The sequence below is a fragment of the Eptatretus burgeri genome, chromosome 7 (assembly GCF_056783735.1).
Source record: "Eptatretus burgeri isolate ZD-2024b chromosome 7, Ebu_testis_v1, whole genome shotgun sequence".
NCBI lineage: Eukaryota > Metazoa > Chordata > Myxini > Myxiniformes > Myxinidae > Eptatretus > Eptatretus burgeri.
Window position 1 is genome coordinate 68,201,924 of NC_140967.1, and position 17,349 is coordinate 68,219,272.

At 45.1% G+C, this 17,349-nt stretch overlaps 1 protein-coding gene across 8 annotated transcripts in view; it reads left to right on the forward strand.

Moving 5' to 3' along the window:
- Positions 1 to 17,349, forward strand: part of CTCF (CCCTC-binding factor) — a 114,928-nt gene that overhangs the window by 782 nt on the left and 96,797 nt on the right. The window contains exon 2 of one of the 8 annotated variants that reach the window (XM_085888909.1): positions 3,028 to 3,180. The exons of 6 other annotated variants lie outside the window; for them this stretch is intronic. The gene's annotated coding sequence lies outside the window, so the exon portion shown is untranslated. Of the gene's footprint in view, positions 1 to 3,027; positions 3,181 to 4,581; positions 4,749 to 17,349 lie in introns of those variants that run through there. One more of the 8 variants, XM_085888911.1, reaches the window with a different exon arrangement.

Here is a 17,349-nt window from a genome sequence, read left to right on the forward strand (position 1 = left end):
TCTTGTCACTCCACCTCCTCTTGTCCCACCCCACCTCCTCTTGTCGCACTCCACTTCTTCTTTTCACACTCCACCTCTTGTTTTCGAGCTCCGCTTCTTGTTTTCGCACTCCACCTCTTCTTGTCGCACCCCACCTCCTCTTGTCGCACTCCACTTCTTCTTTTCAAGCTCCACCTCTTGTTTTCAAGCTCCGCTTCTCGTTTTCGAGCTCCACTTCTTCTTTTCGCACCCCACCTCCTCTTGTCACTCCACCTCTTCTTGTCACTCCACCTCCTCTTGTCGCACCCCACCTCCTCTTGTCGCACTCCACTTCCTCTTTTCACGCTCCACCTCTTTTCGAGCTCCGCTTCTTGTTTTCGCACTCCACCTCTTCTTGTCACTCCACCTCTTCTTGTCGCACCCCACCTCCTCTTGTCGCACCGCACCTCATCTTGTCGCACTCCACTTCTTCTTTTCAAGCTCCACCTCTTGTTTTCGAGCTCCGCTTCTTGTTTTCGAGCTCCACTTCTTCTTTTCGCACCCCACCTCCTCTTGTCGCACTCCACTTCTTCTTTTCACGCTCCACCTCTTATTTTCGAGCTCCACTTCTTGTTTTTGAGCTCCACTTCTTCTTTTTGTGCTCCACCTCTTTTTGTGTTCCACCTCTCTTCATGCTCCACCTCTCTCTTTTTATGCTCTACCTCTTTTCGCACTCCACCTCTCTTTTTATGCTGTACCTCTTTTCACGCTCCACCTCTCTTTTTATGCTCTACCTCTTTTCGTGCTCCACCTCTATTCAGCTGTTGACCCCTTCCTTTCACATTCCATCAATTTTTTTTTTTTTTTTTGCCCTCCATCTTATTTCAGCATCCCACCCACAATCCTTTTCATCCCCCCTCCCAATCCACTTTTTTAAAGCCCCTCTTTATTTTGCCCTCACCTCCGTTTTTTTAATCATCCACCTATTTTATTATCAAGTTCACCTCATTTTCTAGCCTGCCACTCTCCTCCATCGAGCCTGCCGCCCCCCTCTGTCGACCCTGCCACCCCCTCTGTCGACCCTGCCACTCCCCTCCGTCGACCCTGCCACCCCCTCCCTCGAGCCCGCCACCCCCTCCTCTCCACCTGCCGCCACCCCCTCTTTCTTTTTCACCCTTTTTCTAACCTGACTCACCTGTCATTCCATTGGCTATACATTTTTCTTCGTCTTATTGAAACACGTTGTACATAATGGTCGAAAGGTGTACCAACAATTGCACTGCACACTGTCCTGCCACATTAATTTGTCGACCCAGAAGAAAATTCACCCATTCCATCAGGTTTCATTGTATATAACAGCATTCGTGCTTCCCTGTTATGAATGGTGGACGTAACACAATGTATCCATGTGGCAGATGGTACTTGTGGTCAAATGCAATGTCTTCACCAGTCAGTCAGTGGGACATCAATAGCCTGTATACATACATACAGTATTTTGCTCCTGATGACCAGTTTTTAAAATAATTTGTTGAATAAACATGTCTTCTTGCATTTCAGAGTTTTCTCATTCTCCTTAATGGAGGGTATACTCTACAGGCAGCAGAAATATTCCATCTCGTGTCCCATCATTCAAATATGTGTATTTATTTATGGGGTCATGTTTCATCCCGCCTTGTCCTACCCAGTGTTTTTGTCTCCCGTGTCATAGTGTTACGGATTTGGAAGCCTCTTGCACACAGACAGTCAGCAGTCCCCGCAGTTCAGTTTTTTAGATAAGTATGTGTTATATAGTTAGGGTCCCGTCCTTCTGTCTAATGGGTTAATTTCATGTGTGCACTGTGGGTTTCTTTTATGGTCAGGTTTTTAGCTCGCCTGTTCAAAGAACAGAGAGATATAGCGATACCCCCGGCGTGAGCGTCAGCGTCAGCGTGAGCGTGAAAATGTTAGAGTTTTTGGTGCAAGTTATTTAGAAGCTTGCCATTCATTAATATGTGTACTCGGATGCTGATATTTGGCATGGAGAGGTTCCTTTGGGGTATATTAATTTTTGATGTAGTGAAGTTGAAATTAAAAAATAATTTCAAATGTTTTAAATTTTTGACCTGTTTTGAAGTTAACTTTTTTGTAGCACATCAACGTTAAAGTTTTTGGTACAAGTTATTTAGAAGCTTGCCATTCATTAATATGTGTACGAGGATGCTGATCTTTGGCATGGAGGTTCCTTTGGGGCATATTATTGATGTAGTGAAGTTGAAATAAAATAATAATTTCAATTTAAAAAAAAAATTTTGACCTGTTTTGAACTTAACTTTTTTGTCGCACATCAACGTTAAAGTTTTTTCCTTTCTAATGTTTTTATCTACCACACTATTTTTTTACTGATTACAATATACAAATACATATATTGCTTTAAAATAAAATAAAAAATATTATTAGACTAGTCTTTTAAAAACGATAAATGTATAAACAGGCGAACATTGGGTGGCTTTGACACCAACTCTCTGGTTTACATCTTAAATCCATCCTTCGTTCTCACACATTCGCCATCCATTGCTCACGTGCAACATGTCACATACAGGGGTGAGGTTCCCTCCGCCCACCGTGAGCTTGTCCAATCGACAGCGGCCGGCCTGACAGCCGACCCGAAATTGCCCCTCCCCGCTACAAGGGTGGATGGAGAATAGGGTTCTGCCCTGGTTGTTCCGTCTGGGTTCTCAGACACGCACGGGGGGAGGGTGGTCGTTGCCCCCTCCCACCGGACCTCTTCCAATCAGGAGGCTTATCACCTCAGGGCCGACTCTGCCTTAGCCAGATGGAGTGTTCGGCCCGACCAACAAAGGGATGCCACTGATCACCCGACAACCCCTCGTCCAATCTGGAGGTGTTACCTCAGCGCGGCTCCCTCGACCTGCCGGGGGGGGGGGAGGGGAGGGACGGATAAGAAAAGGTGGCGAGTCGTTGTCAAGAGGAGAGTAGAGTAGAGTAGAGTCGTTGTCGTCGTCTTTGCTCTTGGCCCTTTGGTCTGTCGTCATCGTCGTCTGCGGTCGTGGTCTGTGGTCTTTTCCACAGGGGCTCCTCGTGGTGGTGGTGGTCGAGCAGCCAGGACCGTGGTGTTCGATCGTCGTTCGTGGCAGCCAGGATCGTGGGCTCGTGGATTCTGGGTCGTGGGTTTGAGTCCCACCGTGGTGGGTTGGAGTCAGTGTGACCACATGAGGCGGACAGGTACCCGGCCAGGCTCTGTCCCCCCAGCTGAACTATCCCCCCGAGCTGAAGGGTCCAATAAAGACCCGACGGGGTCCATTTATTTTGGGTGTGTGTGTGGCGCCAGTCTGTTAAGTAGAATTGTATAAGTGTTGATTGCTCATTTATACATTGCATTTTATTCATGGTTAAGTCTGCTCTGTGTCTCCTTCCCTTATAAATAAACCCTCTTGTTAAATGTTCCAGTATGTTGCCTGTCATTTCTACCATTGACCCAGCACGGTCCTGGCTTGAGAAATAGTGAGGCTGTCTGTGCCGTAAGTGTTCATTTGGTCTGGCGCGGCTTTAGTAACTTCCGCTCGGTTACGCCGGATCCGAGTCGGTGATAGCGACTCGGTTCGGACAAAGTCAGCCGAGGGTGTGGCTTCCCCAGTAGTTAGACGGCGTGGGTACTTAGGTAAATTGGAATTAGACAAGTGGACCCTACCTCATGCCGTCGAAATATTGGCGACCACGGTCCTTTAAGTGACCCGTCGACTCCGGAGTTATCCAGGGTGATGACCTCTCAATTCCGGTGTTCGGTAGGAGACGGCCCGACTGCTCTGTCTGGCGGTCGTCCTCGCTACCGAACCCGGCACCACAACAATAGTACATCTTCCATGGCATCCTGTCTTGCCTTCCTGTGTACCTACTGACCTACTCGGCCATGTATTCATGGAGTGTGTGGTTCCTGTCATTCCCAAAGCCCATTACATCTATAACTATGAATGTCGATCTGTCTGTCTGTGTGTTACATTATACACTCCTCCACCTCTACTAATTTGGACCAAATTTGTCAGAGGTAAAAGGTTGTACAAACCAGGTTTAAGCGGGGTTAGTGACTCCTTAGGTCACCAGAAAACCCCGGGAACACCCAGGAAAAGTGATGGGATGTAGTTCCTCACTGTTGCAGTTAGATAGCGCCACCTTTGGTGAAGTTGAGGGCTGCAGGATGGATTGAATTTCCCCGGACAACTAACTACCTGACTGTCACCCTCTCTGGTTATTCTCACCACCACCACGGCTAGCTTTTCCTGTCACTGGGCATGGGTACTTTTGCTATTATCCTACAAAATCTGATTGATCGATTTGAGCCTACATGGCTACGTGGCTCCAGACCACCCCCACCTCACCCCAAGGTAGTGATTTGCACCTTTGGCACTCTCAGTTTGTGAGCACAGTCATTTCTCTCTCATTCCCATAAAAATGAAACTGGGTAATTTGGTCCCCATAAAATTTTCTTTTGACTCTAAACTGTATTTGCTTTCCATAATTACGATGTGAAGTAAAATATTTGAGAAACTCAGATCATGTAATGGCCATTTTGTGGAATCTAACTTTTGTTGTACACCGCCCCTCTCTATTCCAGTTTCAGGAGCTGCATGACATCATCGCTGGGCACCCTCACGATGACATGCCGAAAGGGCTACTTAGTTTTCACTCCGTTTGTTTTCTCGTTTGTTTGTTTGTCTGAGCGATATCTCAGCCATCCTTTAAGCTGAGAAGCTGGAATTTGAGCACAATAGTGAACAAGTGCTTTGGCAAAAACGGTATTTTTTATATTAATTAATTGATTAATTACTTAATTATTATCATTTATTAATTACTTATTTATTTCCTTTGTCATCTAAGGCACCTTTTGAGCGACAAAACTGTTATTTGGACATTACAGTGACCAAGTGATTTGGCGATATAGGGTATTCTTGATTTATTGATTTATCCTTTTGACCCTTTTGACTGCCAAGACCCCTAAGATCCTAAAGACCTCTTTTTCCTTTAAGACCCTTTCAACCCTAACACCTTTAGATCTCTTCACCCTTTAAACCTTTTTTTTGTTGGATCTTTAGACTTCTTCGACCTTTTTTCCAATAAATTACAAATAAATATAATATCACCAATATTACAAATAAATTTGAACAAAATAAATGTTTGTGTTATGATTGGTGTAAATCATGACAACACAGCAAATCTGTGACATCAGTCTCTGTAGTGGCATGTGGAGAAGCGAGCGTAATGAGCCGATCAACGCTAGTTGTATAATAAATGCACTTAGAAAGGATAAATATTCCTTGGCCAACCCCACAACTAATGCTCTGTTGGTGTTGAATACTCCACTATCCTACCAATACGTAAAACATACTGTACCCCACCGGTATCCGTACAATATTCGCATTGATGGGTTCTCTAATCCCCAGCATCATCTTCGTCGTTATCAATATCCAAATCATTCTTGGGGTTTTCACAGTCCTCACCTTCACTTCAGCACTTCAGCACAGGGAAGTCCGTTCATCCTGCAGGAAGAGTCGGACTGGTGACATGCAGATTTGGAACAGTAACATGCAACAATATCTACAAGACCTCTTGATACTGGTTCTTTGTTTACCATCATGGACTAAATTTTTGTTGGCTTTCCATTCTTGACTCAATAACCTCAATAACCTTAGTTGCCTTTTGTGATGTTCACAGACCTTTGAAATATGGGAAGGAATGACAACCCCATGCTCTTCAGATCTAGCCAAAACCTCCTTGGAAAGCCCAGTATATAATATCTCTGTCTCAGAAGAGGAACAGTGTCCCATCCTGTTTAGTATAGTTATCAGCTGTTTTGATCCTGTAATGTGCCCAACTGTCACAGCGAGACTTGTGTGTTTGAGAGTTTTGATTCTTCCATGTGATGAAGCATGCAGCCCATCTTAAGAAATCCTGAGGATTCTCCTCTCATCGGACTGATTTCTGCAATCGTGAGGGAACTCGTCCGCATCATCACTGTCATCAAAAAATATGATCCAGCTCAGGAACCAATAAATCTCTCTGGACTGAAAGATTTTGCTGAAACAAGGTGCAAGTCTGTAGTTCGAATAGGCTTGATGCTGATCCCTTCATATTGAACAATATCTGCCTTGATCATCATTTCCGTGCGATACAGAAGCCTAGTACGCTCTCTTTTTTTGGGAAGTCGCTCATCGACCTAATATACTCTGGTGACAGAAGGGGAAACTGAATGTTGGAATGATGCATTCAGAACATATTGCAGAGAAATGGCACTTGCGTATACAAGTTCAGATTTTGTTTTCATATGGGGCTGATGGAATACCACTTCATTCCCAAAATGCTCCATCATCCTGACCTTTCGATGTTGTCTAGTGTACTTGGAGGTTTTTTTTCTGGATAAACGCCTTGCATATCAAGGATAGACTTGGACTTCGTAAGGAGACTGTTCACATCATATGCCTTGCAAGCATTCAGTTCAGGTTTGAGATCCTCGACTAGCACATTAAAGGCAGTGGCATGTTTGTCTTCATCTTTAATTGCCTTGAATGATCGGTGCTTGATGTTAGACTTGCTGGAGTAGTTTCAGAAGAATGTTTTGTGATATCTTGCCTCAGCTGACCCCAGGTCATTGTTCATCCAATGAAGTATATTGTGGCGTCCATGGGACTTGAACAGTCTCGCTAACGTAGAATGAGCCGAAACGATGGAGGCGGTTTATCCTTTACAACCCAAAGATGGCGGTTCTAATCGCTCTACCGCAAACAGGACGAGGAAGGTGGCACGAGTCGCTTTTCACTGAGTTAATGATGTTTATTTCTCTAACCAGAAATAATAAGACTCGGCAAGAGGAGGGATCCGGGGCGATTCGACGGGATTGTGGTGTGGGTTTGGGCGTGGGGAAAACACAAACAATTCCAATGGATATACCAATCTCAAACCCTCTAAGGCGCCAGGTAAACACACACACACACACACACACACACACACACACACACACACACACACACACACACACACACACACACACACACACACACACACACACACACACACACACAAAACGTAGCTGGTCCTGGTGGTCAGGCTGGCCCGTGGTGTAGACGCAACAGTCCCTGGATTGGCGTCGGACGAGCTGGCATTGCGCTCGTCAGGGGCAGGAGACACCGTGGTGCTGTCGACCTCCTGGTGTCGGCGCAAGTCCGCTCACAGCCGCCAGGGAGCCAGTTCTGGCGCCAAGTTGCGAGCAGGAGAGGGAGGCAGGTCCACCCGCCGTTCGACCCTGTACTCCGAGCCAGCAGAACCCCAGAGCCAACCGAGGTGAGGCACGAGGCACAGCAAGGCCACGAGACACGATGAATCCAGGATCGAATCAGCCCAACAAAACAGCACGCTCCCAGCACAACAGCCTCCACCAAAACGGTTTTTCTTTACCGATCTTCTTCCTCCCACCCCTTTTCCCCGAACAGAACCTTTTTATCCTCGAGTCCTCGTCACTTCCAATCGAGCCGTTTTATTGGCCCTCCGCCATCGCCTTCCGCCAATCGTGATCACGGGGCGGAGCCATCCGCAGCACTGTCCTGTGACGTCATGGCAAGCCTCCAGGGAATACTAACAGGGTTTACGCAAACACACTTACCCTAACCCGTGTCCCTATCTAATTACGTGACAATTATCATTTCCCCCTTGAAGAAATGGACATTTACTAGACAACTTATCACCACTGAATTGCTACTTATTACATCGAGATCCTGGTAAACTCGAACAGCATGGCATACCTAATTAAACATCCTAATTACCCTTTGAATACATACCCCCCCTCAGACGTAACAATATGTTGCATCTGTTCATCACCCTGTGCCTCTGCTGCATGTTCAACAGTCTCGAAAACTGCAACTGTGCATACATTGATCAGTTCCCTTACCCTCTTTTACCCCAGGCAAAAATGGTAGAGTTAGAACTCCAGTATATGAGAGTTGTATCCTCATATACCATAGTTGGCTACAGTTCTAATTACAGTAATCTGCATAGAATAACTAGAACCACTCGGTAGAGCACGTACCTCTACCAGGCTGAACATTTTATGTTCTGTATCCCACTGATAAGCCGGATCTGAACCGGACCTGAATCAAAATCTGATCGACTTGTCACCTACCCAACTCATCCACCGAGTTTTGACATAATCATCCACAATTTTTTGAGATGATATGCTATACAGTATATTGTTTGTTTGTTTTTTTGCCCCATCAGTGGTGAAGAATCACTTTAAAAATTCTCAGATCCGGATTCAGATTTTCACCAAAATCGAATCGATTCATCCTTGTCATACATCCAACCTGTCCATCGTCCTAATTGGTCCGTAACCTTTTGAGATATCGTGTTATTACAGTCGGACCCCACTATTTGCGGGGAATACGTTCCTGGAAAATGCCGTGAATGTCACCCATGCCTGTTGATTATACTCATTATAGCCCAAAAATTGGGTAGTCAATGTAGTCTACCCTTATTATCAGTATTTCCGTCGATATGTTGGGTAGTCGATCTAGTCGAAAAAAAAAATTTTGAGATTTTTTTTTTCTACGCTTATTCTCAGTATTTCCGTCGATATGTCTGTCTGTTGGCTGCTCTTAGAGCACCCTTATTCTGGACATTTCCATCTGTGTGTCTGTCTGCGAAACTTTGGTCAAGCCGAGGGGCTAACCACTCAACCGATTCCAATGAAATTTGGTAGGTAGGACCAATATTTCTGGGAATCCTGTGCTTTCGAATATGGGACCCCGGGCCCTAGCAATGGCATAGCAACGGCCCTTTAAAGTGGTCAAAAAATCGAAAAAAAATCAAAAATAAATAAATCGAAAAATCGAAGCTTAGAGTTCTGTGCGCAATCTATCGAGCTCCCTTCATGCCAATTTGCAGCCCTAACGAAAAATATTTGCAGGCGGAGATAGGTTTTGGGTGAGTACATGTCGAATATTTCAGAAACGGTTAATTGCGAATATCTCTAAGAGAAAGAGTCTGATTTTGATGAAACTTGGCTGAAATGTGTACAATGTGGCGAGCATGTACACAAAAATGAATGGTTGCTATGCACAACTCCGTTGCTTAGCAACAGCTAAAATACTTTATCGTACATCGTACACTTATTGTGGACTGTACAAAAAAAATCAATACCTCCGAAACTGGACCTCCGAGGGACCTGTTTTTTTGTGCCTAAGGAGAATGTCTTTCAGCATCATATAAAAAAAATAAAATATTTAGCAAATAGATAAATGGAATTACCATGGCTGCCATTTGTTGGAGTCTCTTTGGAAACATGCCTGAAATTTCACAAGGCGGGTTTCTGGGCGCAAACTAAGAGGGCTGTGATAATCATGTTTATTGTGCTAAATTGATTGATAGCATGTACATGAATATCGGCTAGTCGCGTCGGCCAGCTTTCCATCTCGAGCGAGCAGCCATGTCGCCTACCGGCTTGTCTGTATGCATGTCTGTTCGGTCCATTGCTCCGTTAATACAATGACGATTTCGATGAAACTTGGTTGGTAGGTTCATTCCATGACCTAATTGTGTGCAAATGAGAACCGTTGCTATGGACCCATCCATTGCCTAGCAACGGGACTTTGAAATTTTTGAAAAATCATAAAAAAAATTATTTTTTTCGAAAATCAAAAATCGGGCCACGAGCGACTGTGGGCAGTACATTCAGCCATATTGTCAAAAATTTCCAGCCAGATCCTATGAAAACTGTCGGAGAAGATAGATTTTGAATGAACCCTGGTCGAAAACAATAAAAAAACGAAGTTCGTTATATCTCAGAGACTATGAGTCAGATATACATGAAACTGGTATGGTAGGTTCATGGTATGTCCTAGTTATGTGTGAGGAAGAACCGTTGCTATGGACCCCTCCGTTGCCTAGCAACGGCCGAAAAACCTCAATGTGGGGGTATTTTAACGAAAAAACAATTTGCAGCATTAACTCTTGAAGCTAGAATCATGAATTTTCTTGTGCTTAATCCTCAGGTCATTCCCCCATCGAAAGGGCCCATCGCGCAGGTTCTATTGGGTAGTCGACTACGCATGTCTGCCTACCGGCTTGTCTGTCTGTTGGGTAGTCAATCTATCTTCCCTTATTATCAGTATTTTTACGTTGATATGTTGGGTGGTCGATCCAGCCGAAAAAAAAAAAAATTGAGATTTTTTTTTTCTACCCTTATTATCAGTATTTCCGTCGATATGTTTGTTGGGTTCGATCCAGTCGAAAAAAAAAAATTTCAAATTTTTTTTTTTTTGAGATTTGTTCTCCCCTTATCAGTATTTAAAATGGCGATTTCAGTTAATACAATGGCGTTTTCGATGAAACTTGGTTAGTAGGTTCATACCATGACCTAGTTGTGTGCAAAAGAGAACCGTTGCTATGGACACCACCGTTGCCTAGCAACGAGACTTTGGATTTTTTTGTCTGTCTGTCTGTCTGTTCGGTCCAGTGCTCCGTTAATACAATGGCGGTTTTGATGAAACTTGGTTCGTAGGTTCATACCATGACCTAGTTGTGTGCAAATGAGAACCGTTGCTATGGACACCACCGTTGCTTAGCAACGGGACTTTGACATTTTTTGTCTGTCTGTCTGTCTGTCTGTTCGGTCCAGTGCTCTGTTAATACAATGGCGATTTCGATGAAACTTGGTTGGAAGGTTCATACCATGACCTAGTTGTGTGCAAATATGAACCGTTGCTATGGACCCCACCGTTGCTTAGGAGCCCAGTGTTGCCAAGCAACAGGACTTTGAAATTTTTGAAAAATCATAAAAAAAATTATTTTTTCGAAAATCAAAAATCGGGCCATGAGCGACTGTGGGCAGTAAATTCAGCCATATTGTCAAAAAATTCCAGCCGAATCCTATGAAAACTGTCGGAGAAGATAGACCTTGAATGAACCCTGGTCAAAAACAATAAAAAAAACGAAGTTGGTTATATCGCAGAGACTATGAGTCAGATATACATGAAACTGGCATGGTAGGTTCATGGTATGTCCTAGTTTTGTGTGAGAAAGAACCGTTGCTATGGACCCCTCCGTTGCCTATCAACGGCCGAAAAACCTCAATGTGGGGGTATTTTAACGAAAAAAACCAATCTGCAGCATTAACCCTTGAAGCGAGAATCATGAATTTTCTTGTGCTTAATCCTCAGGTCATTCCCCATTGAACGGGCCCATCGCGTCAGGTTCTATTGGGTAGTCAATTACCCATGTCCGCTTACCTGCTTGTCTGTCTGTCTGTCTCTGTATGTATGTCTGTTCGGTCCAGTGCTCCGTTAATATAATGGCGATTTCGATGAAACTTGGTTGGTAGGTTCAGACCATGACCTAGTTGTGTGCAAATGAGAATCGTTGCTATGGACACCACCGTTGCCTAGCAACGGGACTGAAATTTTTGAAAAATCATTAAAAAAAAAATTTCGAAAATCAAAAATCGGGCCACGAGCGACTGTGGGCAGTACATTCAGCCATATTGTCAAAAATTTGTAGCCGGATCCTATGAAAACTGTCGGAGAAGATAGACTTTGAATGAACCCTGGTCGAAAACAATAAAAAAACGAAGTTCGTTATATCTCAGAGACTATGAGTCAGATATACATGAAACTGGTATGGTAGGTTCATGGTATGTCCTCGTTATGTGTGAGAAAGAACCGTTGCTATGGACCCCTCCGTTGCCTCGCAACGGCCGACTACCCATATCCGCCTACCGATTTGTTTGTTGGGTAGTCGATTGAGTCGAAAAAAAAAAATTCAAAATTTTTTTTTGATATTTGTTCTACCCTTATTATCAGTATTTCCGTCGATATGTTTGTTGAGTAGTCGATGTAGTCGAAAAAAGTTTTTTCAAAAAAACATTTTTTTGAAATTTGTTCTACCCTTATCACTTTTTCCGTCGATGTTTATTGGGTAGTCGATCGAGTCGAAAAAAAAAAAAAAATTTGAGATTTGTTCTACCCTTATTATCAGTATTTAAAATGGCGATTTCGATGAAACTTGGTTGGTAGGTTCATACCATGACCAATTGTGTGCAAATGAGAACCGTTGCTATGGACCCATCCGTTGCCTCGCAACGGGACTTTGAAATTTTTTGAAATTTTTGAAAAATCATAAAAAACATTTTTTTTGTCAAATCAAAAATCGGGCCACGAGCGACTGTGGGCAGTACATTCAGCCATATTGTCAAAAATTTCCAGCCGGATCCTATGAAAACTGTCGGAGAAGATAGACTTTGAATGAACCCTGGTCGAAAACAATAAAAAAAACGAAGTTCGTTATATCTCAGAGACTATGAGTCAGATAGACATGAAACTGGCATGGTAGGTTCATGGTATGTCCTAGTTAAGTGTGAGAAAGAACCGTTGCTATGGACACTTTTGTTGGCTGGTAACAGCTGAAAAACGACTAAATTCGACTTGATCGACTACCCATGTCCGCCTACCGGCTTGTCTTTATTGTCGTTTTGCACTCCGCCTCTTTTTTCATTCTCCACCTCTTCCCTGTCCGCGAGTGTCAGGGCATTGTTTTAAATATATATATATATATATATATATATATATATATATATATATATATATATAATTATGTATATTATCCCTGTGTCATAAGAGGCGACCAGGGTTGCGTCAGGAAGGGCATCCGGTGTAAAACATGTGCCAAATCACAATGCGGATCATACGGATGATCCGCTGTGGCGACCCCTAACGGGAGCAGCCGAAAGAAGAAGAAGATATAATTATGTATATATACACATGGTCGAGGCTCATGAAAGAGTGATGACACTGAACAAATTGAGACCAACATAACATAGGGAACAGCAGGAGAAAGGGGAAACACCAACAGCACGGCAGAGGGAGAAAGTAGTCGGAGACAGACAAACAAGGGATGAAGGTGAGCTAAGGGGTAAGGGAAAACGCAAAAGGTGGACAATATGGACACATCAGCAAAATTGTGCTTGACTTGTTTGTGATTTTGTCAAGGTCTGAGGAGAAGGAAGAGAGATGCACAGCAGAGAGTTGAGTCATCAGCAAAGAGATAGATGATTTTCCAGAGTCAGGGAGATCATTGATGAAGATTAGGAATAATATGGGGCCCAGAACACTGCCTTGACAGGTAGAGGAGATGAAAGGGTTCTGTTGAGAGCCACACGTTCTCTATGAGAGAGGACGAAGTCAGTAATCCAATCGTGGTGTTGGCCATATATTCCATAGACAGACAGTTTGGAGAGCAAGGCAGAATGCCAGACTGTATCAAAAGCTTGAGATATGTCCAGAGAGAAAGCCCTGATCTCATGTCTGATATTGAGGGCCTCCACCGTTGTTGGGAGAGTAGAAGCAGCATGTCCAAGGTAGTGTGACCAGGTCTGAATCTGAATTGATGATCTGAGATGAGGCTGTTGGAGAAAAGGAATGATTTTATGTCAACTGTGATGATCGATTCCATGACCTTGCTGATGATCGGAAGTACAGAAAGCATGTTTTTTTGTCACGTTTTTACTTGTATTTTTTGTCTCCGTGTTTAATGTGTGTTTCCAGTTCGGTTTTGTTTTAAAACTTGTGCCAATTGGTGAGTATTTGTCGGACTTTTCATATCGGGCTCCTTGAGGCCGACCCTTACCTTCGTCTGTGCACGATCGTGTTTATTGTATTTTCTTCTTATTACCTTCAGCTTATTTGTACCACGATCCATTTTCAACTCCTTCAAATCCTCCCACCTCTACCCTCTACTTTATGTCTTAAAATATAAAAAATATATATTGAGAAATGCACAGGATAGAACCAACATCATAAATATATGTGGAAAAATTATGGGCCCAGATCAGGAATTGAACCCAGGTCCTCTGGCAAAACTGTACCAGTGCTGTGCCATCTGAGCGATCCACCAGCTGATAGCTCAGACGGCAGAGCACTGGGACAATCTGGGTGATCCAACGGCTGAGCAATGCAATTCTTCCACACATACAAGTGCCACATTCCACATATATCTATAATACTGTTGTGAATTCGTGCCCCGCCGGTGTGCGAACGACCGCGTGTAACCAATAGCGGCCGCTTCGCCCACCGAACGTGCAATTCAGTCGTAACTTTCCGGATCAACGCCGAAAACGAGTCACGGTGTGTTCCAAGCACACCACAACCTTGTCCGTACTCTACCCACGCGCTACAGGGTCCGATCGCCAAATAATCGATTGACCTAATTATTCGCGCGGGTAGATTACCGAGAGATTTTACCACGCCACAGGTCGACTCCGGACACGAACCGCTAAAGCGGTTCGTTCCGTGCTGCAGGGATAACCGAGCGGAGTTATCGTCGACCTTGAAGGTTCAGAATAATTACCAGCTGTTAAAACCCACGATTAATCCCTTACGTGATGCAAGATGGTGATTCAAACAAAGGAAAGGACGCAGCGAAACGGGGAACAATTGGACAAGCACATTTATTCACAGAAGCACGGAAGGCATGTATATGACAGTAAAACAAAGGAACAAAAGTAATACACGTATACGTTTATGCAAAGAAAAACACAAGCAAAGAACCAACGCAGATCTACAAACGAATAAGGCAATTCACACGGCAACACTTAAAACAGTTCTACTTCTCAAGACTGGCGCCACCCACAGACATTTTCACAAAACCCCAAAATAAAAGGAAGTCGCGACTTCCCTGAGCACGTCGTCCAGCCCTTGGCAACCGCAACTCCGAGTCCCTCCGGCGTGGTCCACTGGGCTCGTGCCTCGCGCCTGCACGTGTCGTCCGCCCGACAGCTCAGACGGGGTTCTGGGGGAATGGGCCGGGTTTTCGCCGCCATCTCGGTGCTGACGGGGGGGGGGGGGAATGGCAGGCGCTCCGTCCCATTAGCGGGGTCTCGGGACTGTACCGACTCCGACCGACCTTCCGACCAGGAACAATCACCAGGGACCAGGTTCGATGACCCGTGGCAATTCGACGACCTGCGCCAATTCGACGACTTTCACCCGACCATGACCAGACCCGAACGAACGAACAGAACCTCAACCTCTTCCTCCGAACGAACGAACCATAAGCAGGGACTCTCCAACAACTCTCGACAATTCTCATTCAGGGACAACTGACCAGGGACTCTCCACGCCCACGCCTTTTGTAGGGTGGGGCTCCGCCCTTCGCTCCGTCCCGCGCCCCGCCCCATTCTTGGCTCCTCCTTCCTTCGAGACACTTCCAGAAAATGCCTCGAAGCAGGGTGTTCCTCTCCCCTGGCCGCGTTACACCGCGCCCGCCAATCGGGAGAGGACGCGCCACCCCCTCCCCCTTTCTCACTTAGGACGACGAGGGAAGGAAGATTCGGGCGGGAGATATTTAAGCGGGAGTTTTGGGCGGGAGGTGCCCCTTCGCACCCTTGTTGCTGCTGCCACTCCGCTCCTTTCATCCGTCCCACGGAGATCGTGACTACACGGTGCTCGTTGAATGGCGAGTGACGAAGATGGTGGTAGCGTAGTTGTGGAAGGTGGCGTTGTGGTGTGAATGGCATGATTGTTGGCGTCGTGTAGTGAATGTCGTGATCGTTGAGATGTTGGTTGTGGCGATGTTCGTTGTTGTTCTTGCACCAAAATAACGACAGCAAAAGAAAAACGGCTAACTGAAGAATCGCAGCCCGAATGGATCACATATATTCCCTCTATACAACGGGTTTGGGCTAACTACACATGGACTTATCGATATATCTCACCTGAGGACCCTTTATGGTGTATTGCGAATTTCCACAACCATAACAATACGTATACTTTTTCCCTTCCTGTCTTACTTACCTCCCTTAAACACATGACTTCCTCTTCTTCCTCTTCCTCTTCCTCTTCTTTCTCTTCCTCTTCCCCTTCCCCTTCCTCCTTGCCGACCCACCTTTTCATTCCCACTATGATCATGAAGTTATTCACCATATACCTTAACAAACTTTTCTGCAACATTTTTCCTTTTACTCTACCTCTGTTTTAAAATATTTTTTAAAAAGAAAAACTTAATTTTCCCTTCTCACCTTACTTACCTTCTGTAACCATGTGACTTCCTCTACCCCCTCCTCCTCCTGCTCCTCCTCCTCCGCCGCCTCTTCCTCCTCCGCCTCCTCCTCCTCCTCCTCTTCCACTTCCCCCTCTTTGCTGACTTCCCTTTCCATTCCCACTGTGATCGTGAAAGTGTATTCACCTTCATGATATTTTTTGCCGTCTTTTTCCTTCACTCTAACCACCCCCCTCCCCCCATTTAACCAACCTTAAACCAAAAAAAAAACGGTTGTTCAAAATGTTTCAACTTCCTCTTTCTCTTGTTTGGAAATCTTTATTCTGTTATAATACACTGTTTTTTCTTTTTCTTCAACAGGCTGAGTCCAATTCGTCTTTTCATGAATCCTGTATCTAAAAAAGTCCAACTGTTACAGCGTTTCCTTCATCCATTCTCTTAACTCGCCTTTATTCCACCCCTCTCCTAACGTCTTGAAACTTCATCTCTGAATTAAAGAAAAAAAAAAACATTTTGAAATGCATGTTTGTATTCCCTCAATGGTGCTTTCTGTCCAACTTCAGTGCCAATTCACCCCACCTCCTTTAATCTACCTCCTCCCCTGTTATACCCCCTCCTCACTCCTCCCATCTTGCCCCTCTTCCTACTTCCTCTCTGAACAGCTCTCCACTGTCCTCTGCTTTACCAACAGCTACTCCTTTGGTGTCCCGATCTGCAGGTGTTCAAACATCAGTGGGCTCTGTTCCAACCTTACAGATATCTCACTCTCTCAATCAGTACACACCTTATAATCTCCCTCATGCTCTTTCTTTCCTCTCATCGCACCTACCCCTCTTCCCACACCCTCAAGTCTTGTTCCTCCCCCTGCCCACTCTCATCTTCACCATACCACTACCCAGGCTCATCCTTCCCTTCTCCCAACCTCTTCCCTCTTCCTCCTCCCACATGGCTGTGCCTGCTCTCATTGTCTCCCCTCCCTCTCAAAGCTTCCATGTCACATCTCCCTCTCAAATCAGCTGCCTCCTCCCTCTTCAAAGCAAACTTCACTCCCTTCCCCCTCCAAGTTTCCCACTCACCTTTCTCAAAAGCTTCCCCACACCTTTCTCCGTCAAATCTCCCGCCTCACCCCTCCCCTTCATATCTCCTCCTCACTCCCCCTTCTCAAAGTTGCGCCCCTCTCTCCTGCACAGAGCTGCCTCCTTCCCATGCTCTCTCTCTTCCATCTCATTCCTCCACTTCCTGCAATCTTCTACTTCCCTCTGCCACCTCTCATTGCGCCCCACCGTGCCTCATCCCATCATCACTCAGCCTTTTGTCCTCCTCCTCCTCATCTGGCCCTCTCACCTTGCTCTTCTGCAATTT